Genomic DNA, 12,649 nt, shown 5'->3' on the forward strand with positions numbered 1-12,649 from the left:
ATAGTTGTCGGCAGCACATCTCCCTGTATAAACGATGTGCTGCGGACATGATGGAAATGTATGGGGACGAGCGATCGTTACTGATCATAGCTCCTTGTGAAAGGAGCAAATGAGCGCCGATCAACGAGCGGTCTCGTGTTTATGGCCAAAAAAGACCCTTACTTATCGTATTGCCTCATCAATGGTGCATCCCTGCTGGGAGAGACGAGATATGTCATAACGTCCGCAAGAAGCAAACTCGCTCCACCGCGACACAACCGCCAAAAGAGACTTCTGTGAGAAATTTAAATAATCATGGGAGTTATATTACTGGAGAAATCAGAAGAGCGCATATTGTATTAACGCAGCTACATATGTCAGGTGGCCAGTGCAGCACTGTACATTCTGGGCTAGCTAATGCATGAATAGAATGCCACAAATATAGTGAGGACTGACACAAATCCACAGCACTATGGATTGTAGCTTTACATTCCAAGATTTATATGCCATTCAGTTCCTGTGGAAAACTTGTGGTTATTACTGGTGTAGGAGAGTAGGATAACTCACAGAAGATGAGGACTCATGGATGAGCAGCTGATGGGGGTGATCATCCTCTCCTTCACTGTGCAGTAAATAAAGTTGACCTTTGGTCTTGGGATGTTACTTCTGCGCAGATGTTATAAGATTCTCTCACTCTTCAATCGCTGGAGGCACAGATTGAGCACGTCCTCATTATACGACCCCCACTGTGTTCATGACTCGACCAGCTATGCCCATATGCCAGCCGGGGTAATTGATGCCTTCAGTCCTATGTAAAACCACAGATAACACAGTGATAACTCTCTGATTACAGATAATGTAGTAGATGTTACCTGCAGTCCTATGTAACACCACAAATAACACAGTGATAACTCTCTGAGTACAGATAATGTAGTAGTGTTAGCTGCAGTCCTATGTAACACCACAGATAACACAGTGATAACTCTCTGATTACAGATAATCTAGTAGTGTTACCTGCAGTCCTATGTAACACCACAGATAACACAGTGATAACTCTCTGATTACAGATAATGTAGTAGATGTTACCTGCAGTCCTATGTAACACCACAGATAACACAGTGATAACTCTCGGAGTACAGATAATGTAGTAGATGTTACCTGCAGTCCTATGTAACACCACAGATAACACAGTGATAACTCTCGGAGTACAGATAATGTAGTAGAGGTTATCTGCAGTCCTATGTAAACCACAGATAACACAGTGATAATACACTAGAGGTTTTTAGCCACATGTTTCCCCTGTACAAGCCGCGTGGCCTAAAAACTAATGTCCGGCCATTCTTTTCTTGGGGCGATGTCACTTTGTTCTAGTAATCAGAGGGGTCACATCGGTCAGCGCCCCCCACTGATCGGCATTGATGCCACATTCTAGCGATATAATATGAACATCTGCGCTGAGAAATTTCCAGTAAATACAAGACAAGCCGTGATCCATCTGCACCGTTTCTTTATTAGGATGCTTTGCATTTCTTTGTTCCAGGTTGCCCTCTGCAGGCGGCATGTGATATGACAGCTTACATGGGACTGACCACTCTACAAGTATTTAATAGTTCACATAAACTCCCACAAACTCCTTCCCTGGACGGAGGGGATTCCAGACATCACCTTGTTGGCACGAAGAAGTTTAATTAATCTCCTATTTAATTTATGCTAATCAGTAAAGCAAAGACCCAGCGCCGTATCTCTCCGTAATTAGGCAGATCCTTCATTATTTAACAGTTCAAGCCTCTAGGTGTCTGCAGTTAATTAGCGCGCTTCTTGTTTGGGATTATTCCCCAAAAAATGGAGGCCGGCCGCCACTATCTCCTAATCACCATAATGTAATATAGAACATTAGGAGCATCATTTACGGAGCGCGGCGTTATCTTAACCGTATGTCATGTGACCTGTGGATATATAGGCTCTTGGCAATGCAGCGCAGTGATCAGTAAAAATGGCTGCCGGGATTCTGGGACATTCAGTTATACATTAAAGGAGGCGAGGAAACTGCGGATCTCGCGCCTCGTTTCTGTAGAACCTGATGTGTATTCACCTTAAGGCTGCGTTCACACGCTTAACAAAAAACGGCTGTAAATACGGAGCTCTTTTCAAGGGAAAACCGCCCCTGATCTTCAGCCGTTTTTTAAGCAGCCAACGTTTGTAGCAGCGTTTTTTTTTAGCTCTTCTTCTATTGAGTAAATGTAAAACGGCCCCAAAAACGTCTCAAGAAGTCTCATGCATTTCTTTTTATGAGGCATTTACTTAAGCGGCCGTTTTTTTTAAACGGCCTCGTAAAAAACGCGCCGCGCAAATGGAACGCCGTTTTTCCTATTGAAATCAATGGGCAGATGTTTGTAGGGTTTCTGAAAATAGCCAGTGTGAACATACCCTGACACGTCTTATAAAGCAAAACAATCTCAGTCTATGACCCATATAAAGAATCACTGAGACTGAATCCCTTTCTGACCTAGTCCTGCTTACATAGCTGAAGATTTGTTACAATGTATCAGTGCAGACAATCCTCTGTGAGGTAAACATATCAGCAATACTAATTTCACTCATGTCCTGAACTCTAGACAGATATATTGTAACAAGTCTATCAGCTGTAGGAGCAGGACAAATCTGCAAGCTTCAGAAACAAGATCTCCCAGCGTTGCCTGCTTGTTCAGTATCTGCACAACTTACTCTGGTGATTTGCATTTTGGGGAGTTCTCTTTACAGCAGGAAATGCATAGTCAGCTGATGTAGGAGAAACTAACTGCCCCCCTACATTATAGGAGCTCAAGATGTTATGGGGTTTTTGTCCACAAGCTACAATATTATTACAGGATAAGTAATGTATGTACACAGTGACTCCACCAGCAGAATAGTGAGTGCAGCTCTGGAGTATAATACAGGATGTAACTCAGGATCAGTACAGGATAAGTAATGTATGTACACAGTGACTCCACCAGCAGAATAGTGAGTGCAGCTCTGGAGTATAATACAGGATAAGTAATGTAATGTATGTACACAGTGACTCCACCAGCAGAATAGTGAGTACAGCTCTGGAGTATAATACAGGATATAACTCAGGATCAGTACAGGATAAGTAATGTAATGTATGTACACAGTGACTCCACCAGCAGAATAGTGAGTTCAGCTCTGGAGTATAATACAGGATATAACTCAGGATCAGTACAGGATAAGTAATGTATGTACACAGTGACTCCACCAGCAGAATAGTGAGCGCAGCTCTGGAGTATAATACAGGATGCAACTCAGGACCAGTACAGGATAAGTAATGTAATGTATGTACACAGTGACTCCACCAGCAGAATAGTGAGTGCAGCTCTGGAGTATAATACTGGATGTAACTCCGGATTAGTACAGGATAAGTAATGTAATGTATGTACACAGTGACTCCACCAGCAGAATAGTGAGTGCAGCTCTGGAGTATTACACAGCAGATAACTTAGGATCAGTGCAGGATAAGTAATGTAATGTATGTACACAGTGACTCCACCAGCAGAATAGTGAGTGCAGCTCTGGAGTATAATACAGGATGTAACTCAGGATCAGTACAGGATAAGTAATGTAATGTATGCACACAGTGACTGCACCAGCAGAATAGTGAGTGCAGCTCTGGAGAATAATACAGTAACTCGGGATCAGTACAGGATAAGTAATGTAATGTATGTACACAGTGACTCCACCAGCAGAATAGTGAGCGCAGCTCTGGAGTATAATACAGGATGTAACTCAGGACCAGTACAGGATAAGTAATGTAATGTATGTACACAGTGACTCCACCAGCAGAATAGTGAGTGCAGCTCTGGAGTATAATACTGGATGTAACTCCGGATTAGTACAGGATAAGTAATGTAATGTATGTACACAGTGACTCCACCAGCAGAATAGTGAGTGCAGCTCTGGAGTATTACACAGCAGATAACTTAGGATCAGTGCAGGATAAGTAATGTAATGTATGTACACAGTGACTCCACCAGCAGAATAGTGAGTGCAGCTCTGGAGTATAATACAGGATGTAACTCAGGATCAGTACAGGATAAGTAATGTAATGTATGCACACAGTGACTGCACCAGCAGAATAGTGAGTGCAGCTCTGGAGAATAATACAGTAACTCGGGATCAGTACAGGATAAGTAATGTAATGTATGTACACAGTGACTCCACCAGCAGAATAGTGAGTGCAGCTCTGGAGTATAATACAGGATGTAACTCAGGATCAGTACAGGGTAAGTAATGTAATGTATGTACACAGTTTCTCCACCAGCAGAATAGTGAGTGCAGCTCTGGAGTATAATACAGGATGTAACTCAGGATCAGTACAAGATAAGTAATGTAATGTATGTACACAGTGACTCCACCAGCAGAATAGTGAGTGCAGCTCTGGAGTATAATACAGGATGTAACTCAGGATCAGTACAGGATAAGTAATGTAATGTATGTACACAGTGACTCCACCAGCAGAATAGTGAGTGCAGCTCTGGAGTATAATACAGGATGTAACTCAGGATCAGTACAGGGTAAGTAATGTAATGTATGTACACAGTTTCTCCACCAGCAGAATAGTGAGTGCAGCTCTGGAGTATAATACAGGATGTAACTCAGGATCAGTACAAGATAAGTAATGTAATGTATGTACACAGTGACTCCACCAGCAGAATAGTGAGTGCAGCTCTGGAGTATAATACAGGATGTAACTCAGGATCAGTACAGGATAAGTAATGTAATGTATGTACACAGTGACTCCACCAGCAGAATAGTGAGTGCAGCTCTGGAGTATAATACAGGATATAACTCAGGACCAGTACAGGATCAGTAATGTATGTACACAGTGACTCCACCAGCAGAATAATGAGTGCAGCTCTGAAGTTGAGAATAACACAGGCTGGGTATTGTGCTCAGGGGCCCTTAGTACTGCAGTACAGGGCCCCTTTAATTTTGAACCTAGATTTTCCGCTCTACAATGTAAATGCTTTGCTGTGATACATTCACATCCTTCTCTACAATTTTTTACATTAACCTTTGGACACATCTGATATTCCGCTGCCGGTGACGCGGTTCGCAGTGCAGGGAAACCTTCCGCCTAATAATGAATTAACAGTATCTTCCATTTGTATCTTTTCTGCTGTTTTACAACTCACTTCAAGCTGCGGCTTTGTAGGTAAAATGTGTTTCTTTACCATCTGCCTCCGACCCCAGCTGCCACCAGACATTTATAAATGTCAGCTCCACCGCCTCAAAGTGCCTGCTCCTCGCTAATTTGTAAGGATGATTTGTGCGGCGGTGACAGTCGACCACGTGAAGAATCATCTTTTTTTCTGGTTTAGGCCATTTCTATCCTTTGTCTTTATTATTTGAGGTCTGCGGCACGAACCTTGTGCTCAGCGTCCGTCAATCTCTCTGCAAAGTCTCATCTGCAGCAAATAATAATAAAAAAATAAAACGTAAAAAATAACAAAAGAAAAAAATTAAAATTAAAATCCAAAAACGTATCATTAGCTCCAATGTTAATGGATATGAAGGATTTTTGCCGTTGTCAACCGCATCATCGGTCATCTTGTCATGATAAACAGATGCACGGTCTATATCCAGCAGGGGGCACTACCTCTGATCTGGATGAGACACTTACACTAGCAGTGCTAGTGATCGATGTCAGACAGAGCGCAATATGGCTGCCGCTATCCAGTGCATTTATTTTTTTCTAAACCTGCCCGTAAGGGGGGGGGGGGGGCAGGGGTGTTAGGCTTCTCTGCCGGAGTTCTTCTTTAAAGAGTAATGACATTTTTAGGTATGTTGTGCATTAGGGGGACACTATTTATTAGCAATTGTGACATTAATAAATACCTCCCAACTTTTAAGAATTAACCGATCCTGAGCGTGTATCGGCAAGTTTTCTCCCTTTTAAGCCACGCCTCTAATCCCGCCCAATCCCAGCCCATACACACCCGGTTCACACACAGTATCATGGTCCCATAGTGCCTCCCACACAGTATATGCCCTCTAGCTACCACCATGCAGAATAATGCCCCATAGCTGTCCCCCTATACAGTATAATGCCCCCATAGCTGCCCCCCTATACAGTATAATGCCCTTATGGCTTCCCCCATAAAGTATAATGCCCACATAGCTGCCACCATACAGTATAATGCCCCCTTACCAGCCACCAAACAGTATGATGCCCCCACAGCTGCCCCACATAGTATAATGCCCCTATAGCTTCCCCCATATAGTAGAATGCACCCATAGCTGCCCCTATACAGTATAATACCCCTTTAGCTGCCCCATACAGTATAATGCTCCTTTAGCTGCCCTAGTGCCAGTGCCCATGTAGATAGTGCCACAGTGCCAAATTAGATAGTACCACACCACCATTGAAGATCGTGCCACCCCCGCTGTAGATCGCGCCATTGGGACTCCCTCTAGGAGCGAAATGCCCAGCCAGAGAATAGGCTGGGGATTCCTCTCCTAGAGGGAACCCCTGATGTCACTGTCCATATATGGACAAAAGGAAAATGAGGCAGCACTACCAGATATTTGGATAGATCTTTATCCAAATATCTGGTAGTGCTGCCTCATTTTCCTTTTGTCCTGATTGAGGGGTCACTCTTGGACTGTGACCTAGGAGGCGTGCACCCGCTTTAGAGAAATTATCCTGTGCTGCTGATTTGCATCCGTCCATATATGGACAGTGACGTCAGGGATTCCCTCTAAGAGCGGAATCCCCGGCCAGAGCTTCGGCAACGGGAATTCCGCTCCAGGAGGAGCCCCTGACATCACTGTCCATAAATGGACAGTGACGTCAAGGGCTTCCCCTGAGCACAGCGCTTAAAGTAGCGCTGTGCTGGGGGTCCATGGTGAGCGGACGAGCTCCATCTGGTCCTCCGATCTGAACTAATCCTAAAGCAGGGAGCTGACAGTTCACTGCTTCAGTATTGGGCTCAACAGTATCTACGTCCTGAGGATGCAGATACAGTTGACAGCGGGACATACCCCCCGGACACCCGGAATCCGGGACGGTTGGGAAGCATGTTAATGGGGGTTTATGACCTGGGACATTAGTGATCTGCCTGAACCTCTTTTAGTAGAAGGTTTCCATACTGCAGAATCTCAATCTCCATTTGACGGCTTCTTGTTGTTTATGTCCATGCCAGCACCGATGAAATCCGTGGTGCTTTTATGGAAAAATCCCCGAAAATTCCACGTTTTTGAGACCTCTGAGCAGAAAGGAATAAGCTCTGTGAAGAAGAGGATTAAAAGTGGAATTCCCCTTTAAATTTGTCCTGTAGCAGCGCCATTCTGTGGATTACATTACAGCAGTAAAATACAATGTGGACGGTGGAGTGGATTTTTTTTCATATTTTGGTCTAGTATAAAGCGCTCAGGTCTGCTCGGTGCCGCCGTGGTCCCATCCCGATAGCGGCTGACACCTGACATGTGGCGGCGGCGGTGGGCGGCCATACTCCTGAGCTGGTGGATATTATTATTATTTGTAATATGAAGTATCAGTTGTTCTTAGTGTCAATGTCACGTCAGTCATTACAATATCCCATTATTGTGCTGCATTGTCCGTCACAATGTACGTTATTGCAGCACCCAGCTCCATGCCAGGCTCACAATTTATATCTTTACACATGGATGCCCCCCATTCTTTAAATAAAATTAATCTACAGCGGACCGAGTCCAAATATGAAAATGTGACTCCTGAGTCAATGATGTGAATGTGGCTGTCAGAGGTGTCCGCCGGCCGGGTGTATAGGAAGACGTCGCTGCCAGCTCTCCGCTCCTGTACATGGTAATAGAACTATTAGAGAGATGGTGTCATGGCCGCCTGCACTGATACATTGTAACAAACTATCAGGACAGGAGACAGATTTGTGCTGCTGCTATTGTCTGCTCACAGAGGATTGTCTACGCTGGATCCAATTGTAACAAACCCTCAGATGTGAGTAATTAGGTCTGTGCAGGTTTTCAGCCTCAATTTATTGACAACAAGCAGAGATCTTAAAAACAGTGTGGAATTGAAACGGGTTTAGTGTGACATGAGGAAAATAAAGAGATGATAAAATATTGATAGATATAAATTGATAATTGTTGGGATCACTGATCGCCAGTGACCCGCGCCCTCCTGATCGATGCCGAGTAATTGTAGAGATTATCTGCTGAAGGACCAGGAAATGTCAGGTCAATAGAAGGAGCCACGAATAATGTCAGATGCCGATCCTGCAGACCGATATAATAGGCAGTACAGTCTGTAATATTATATATCGCTGTCTACTTTCTGGAGATCCCTGGTACTGGGCAGCACCCGGGGGGTCATTGAGATGAAAGAAACTATTGTTTGTCATTACGGGGCACCTAGGGCCGGTCACACAACTTTCTGCCTGCCAAGGGGCACAGTGCAGAAGAGTTTATACTCAGCACAGAACTAGGAGGAGGGAAGTGGTGGCTGCAGGTGCTATAAACTGGACAAAGTATGGCTTTATCTGGGCTCAGTATATCTATATGGGCACTGCATGGCTCTGCGTTGGCGCGGTCTGGCTCTGCGTTGGCGCGGTCTGGCTCTGCGTTGGCGCGGTCTGGCTCTGCGTTGGCGCGGTCTGGCTCTGCGTTGGCACGGTCTGGCTCTGCGTTGGCACGGTCTGGCTCTGCGTTGGCACGGTCTGGCTCTGCGTTGGCGCGGTCTGGCTCTATGCTGGCGCGGTCTGGCTCTATGCTGGCGCGGTCTGGCTCTGCGTTGGCGCGGTCTAGCTCTACGTTGGCGCGGTCTGGCTCTGCGTTGGCGCGGTCTGGCTCTATGCTGGCGCGGTCTGGCTCTGCGTTGGCGCGGTCTAGCTCTACGTTGGCGCGGTCTGGCTCTGCGTTGGCGCGGTCTGGCTCTGCGTTGGCGCGGTCTGGCTCTATGTTGGCGCGGTTTGGCTCTGCGTTGGCACAGTCTGGCTCTGCGTTGGCGTGGTCCGGCTCGGTGTAGGCAAAAATTCTATTCACATTCTGGATCGGTGATGAAAATCTGCACTGGATCCACAATGTATGAACCTTGGGGCTCGCTACATATTAAGGATCATACACCATCCCTGGCCCTAAATATATGACTCGTGCATGAAGCCATCACTCGCTTGTGTCCATGAGCCCCGAGTGTCAGTCTTCACTGTAGTTCTGGAATCATATTTAATAACCAGAAAGCTCAGGATGAAGATCTACAGCAGAGGTCCCGGTCAGCGCTGTAGAGCAAAGGATTATGGGATAAGGAAAACCGTGACTATATATAATAAGATCAAGCCATGATATAAAATAAACCTTGTGGCAGGTTGTTCTGTGGCTGTGATCTATGGAGGGTCCTACGAGAGGGGGCTGTGATCTATGGAGGGTCCTACAAGAGGGGGCTGTGATCTATGGAGGGTCCTACGAGAGGGGGCTGTGATCTATGGAGGGTCCTACAAGAGGGGGCTGTGATCTATGGAGGGTCCTATAGGAGGGGGCTGTGATCTGCGGAGGGTCCTACGAGAGGGGGCTGTGATCTATGGAGGGTCCTACAAGAGGGGGCTGTGATCTATGGAGGGTCCTACAAGAGGGGGCTGTGATCTATGGAGGGTCCTACAAGAGGGGGCTGTGATCTATGGAGGGTCCTACAAGAGGGGGCTGTGATCTATGGAGGGTCCTACAAGAGGGGGCTGTGATCTATGGAGGGTCCTATAGGAGGGGGCTGTGATCTGCGGAGGGTCCTACGAGAGGGGGCTGTGATCTATGGAGGGTCCTACAAGAGGGGGCTGTGATCTATGGAGGGTCCTACAAGAGGGGGCTGTGATCTATGGAGGGTCCTACAAGAGGGGGCTGTGATCTATGGAGGGTCCTACAAGAGGGGGCTGTGATCTATGGAGGGTCCTATAGGAGGGGGCTGTGATCTGCGGAGGGTCCTACGAGAGGGGGCTGGGGTCTATGGAGTCATACGAGAGGGGGCTGGGGTCTATGGAGTCATACGAGAGTGGGATGTGATCTATGGAGGGTCCTATGAGAGGGGGCTGTGATCTATGGAGGGTCCTATGAGAGGGGGCTGTGATCTATGGAGGGTCCTATGAGAGGGGGCTGGGATCTATGGAGGGTCCAATAGGAGGGGGCTGTGATCTAAGGAGGGTCCTACGAGAGGGGGCTGGGGTCTATGGAGTCATACGAGAGGGGGCTGTGATCTATGGAGGGTCCTATGAGAGGGGGCTGTGATCTATGGAGGGTCCTATGAGAGGGGGCTGTGATCTACGGAGGGTCCTACGAGAGGGGGCTGTGATCTACGGAGGGTCCTACGAGAGGGGGCTGTGATCTACGGAGGGTCCTACGAGAGGAGGAGGTGATCTACGGAGGGTCCTACGAGAGGAGGCTTTGATTTATGGAGGGTCCTATGAGAGCGGGCTGGGATCTATGGAGGGTCCTATGAGAGGGTGCTGTGATCTATGGAGGGTCCTACGAGAGGCAGCCGGGGTCTATGGAGTCATGCGAGAGGGGGCTGTGATCTATGGAGGATCTTATGAGAGGGGGCTGTGATCTATGGAGGGTCCTACGAGGGGCGGCTGGGACCTATGGGAGGGGGGCTGTGATCTATGGAGGATCTTATGAGAGCGGGCTGTGATCTATGGAGGGTCCTACGAGTAGCGGCTGGGACCTATGGAGGGTCCTATGAGAGGCGGCTGGGACCTATGGGAGGGGGGCTGTGATCCATGGTTCTTTATGGCTTTTCTGCTCGGACACATTTGGAGCCCCCTGTAGTTTTTGCAGCAGTGATAGAATCCATTGTTTGGTGCATTTTTCATGTTTTTTCCGCTCTTCATGGAGTAACGAGCCCCGGACCCCATTAGTGGCGCTGTGATCTGGGGGCTGCACAGGTGTCTATGGAGAATTTGCAGATGAGACATAAAAACGAGATAAAATCAGATTTGTCACAACATTGTGGCCCCGTTTGATGGATAAGAAGCTGCGCTGGATTCTGGCTGTAACCTCCCCCGCTGGAGGCAAACACGACGGGGGCCCGGGGGCCCAACAGATTAGAAATGAATTGGTCTCATTAACATTTTGTGATTATAATGACTTGTAATCAATATCTTATGCAAATAACATTATTGATGGGCAGCGCCGGGGTCGTCCGCGCTGTTTACACGGAGACTTTCCTTTACTGGAATTCAAATAAGGGCATTAATGGCCGGTCAAACGCCTCGGCCTGAACACATCGCCGTCAGAAGACAATTAATTCCCTTTTCGGATCTCATTTATTCCAAGGTGCGTGACAAGGTGAACGGCCGCGTACGGCGAGTAGACACTATTTTGATAACTGAACACACGGAGCGTTTAAAAGTTCAGACACTAAAACCCCTGAACCTGCGGAGAATACTAATGACTCGTGTGTCAGGTTTTATACATTGTAAGATCGTCACCTACACCGGAAAACTGGGAAAGATAACTTTGGCGCATCGATGCTCAGGACAAATACAAAGATGAGGTTTTTAGCAATCACTTATGATCTTATACCGAATGGGAGTCAAATCACGTCTTATACTCTAGTTACAAACAGAGCTGCACTCACTGCATTCACATCCAAATCTGCATACAAAACTCTGCTTGCTGTCAAGTGAAATCCATCAGCACTGTGCTTACAGATACACTGCAGGGGGTGATTAGTGGTAGGGGGTGGGGGTGTTATACTGAATCATTTAACCCAAAACGATATCATCTATTCAGCATCTCCTGCTCTACGACCAGCAGATAGAGGAAGATTCAATGTGAGGAGGTAGGTTTACCGGACAGCCTCAGCTCCCCCATAACGTTGGCAACCACAGTAACCCCATAATATTGAAGGTCACTGTGGCCCCATAACTAAAGTCAAAACTTTAGTTATACCCTACCCTGCTTTACCCTAGCTTTTACCCTGCCCACAACAGAGACCGCCACAGTGCCCCCACAACAGTATCAAAGATGAGCCGAGGAATCATATTTGTTGTATGATCATACATCAGATCACAGTCATTTATTTCCGGTACATTTCTCACTACGTTCCTCGCCACGAACCGCAAAATACGGTATAAAACCTGGTCCAATATCTAAAGCAGCGGATAATAATTAATCCCTTTAAGATTTGATCGCAGGTTGATTGTAGATTTTGGGATTTTTAATGAAGAAGCGTTTTCCTGGGTCAGCGCAGAAGTTCATCCCAAGAACCTACAGATTTTCTCCTGCAGACGAGATTTAACCCTCCTGCGTCCAATTAATTCTGAGCCTGGCTTATGGCCAGAACAACCCCCGTAATTCATGGCTAATTTCTGTCTGAGCCACCAGTAAATCGTTTGTGATATGGAGCGAAGTCTTCACAGATATGAAACAGAGGCATGGACTGCCGGAGGGGACATGGTGTCATCTCAGGGGTCCATAGTGGTCCTGGTGGGTTCTGGTCTGAGATGGGAATAAGTGTGAGGGTCTATGAAGTGTGTGACCTTCTGCAGAAGTTCCAGGCCCCTGTGTAATCGGACGGCGGGACCTCTGCAGACCCTTCTAACTAACGAGCCAATTTCATTTGAATGAAATTCCATTTACCATGAATTAAAAGGCAAATAATTTAAATAGGAACAATAGAAAATAAGAGACAATT

Source organism: Rhinoderma darwinii, chromosome 9 (assembly GCF_050947455.1).
Source record: "Rhinoderma darwinii isolate aRhiDar2 chromosome 9, aRhiDar2.hap1, whole genome shotgun sequence".
NCBI classification, from domain to species: Eukaryota; Metazoa; Chordata; class Amphibia; order Anura; family Rhinodermatidae; genus Rhinoderma; species Rhinoderma darwinii.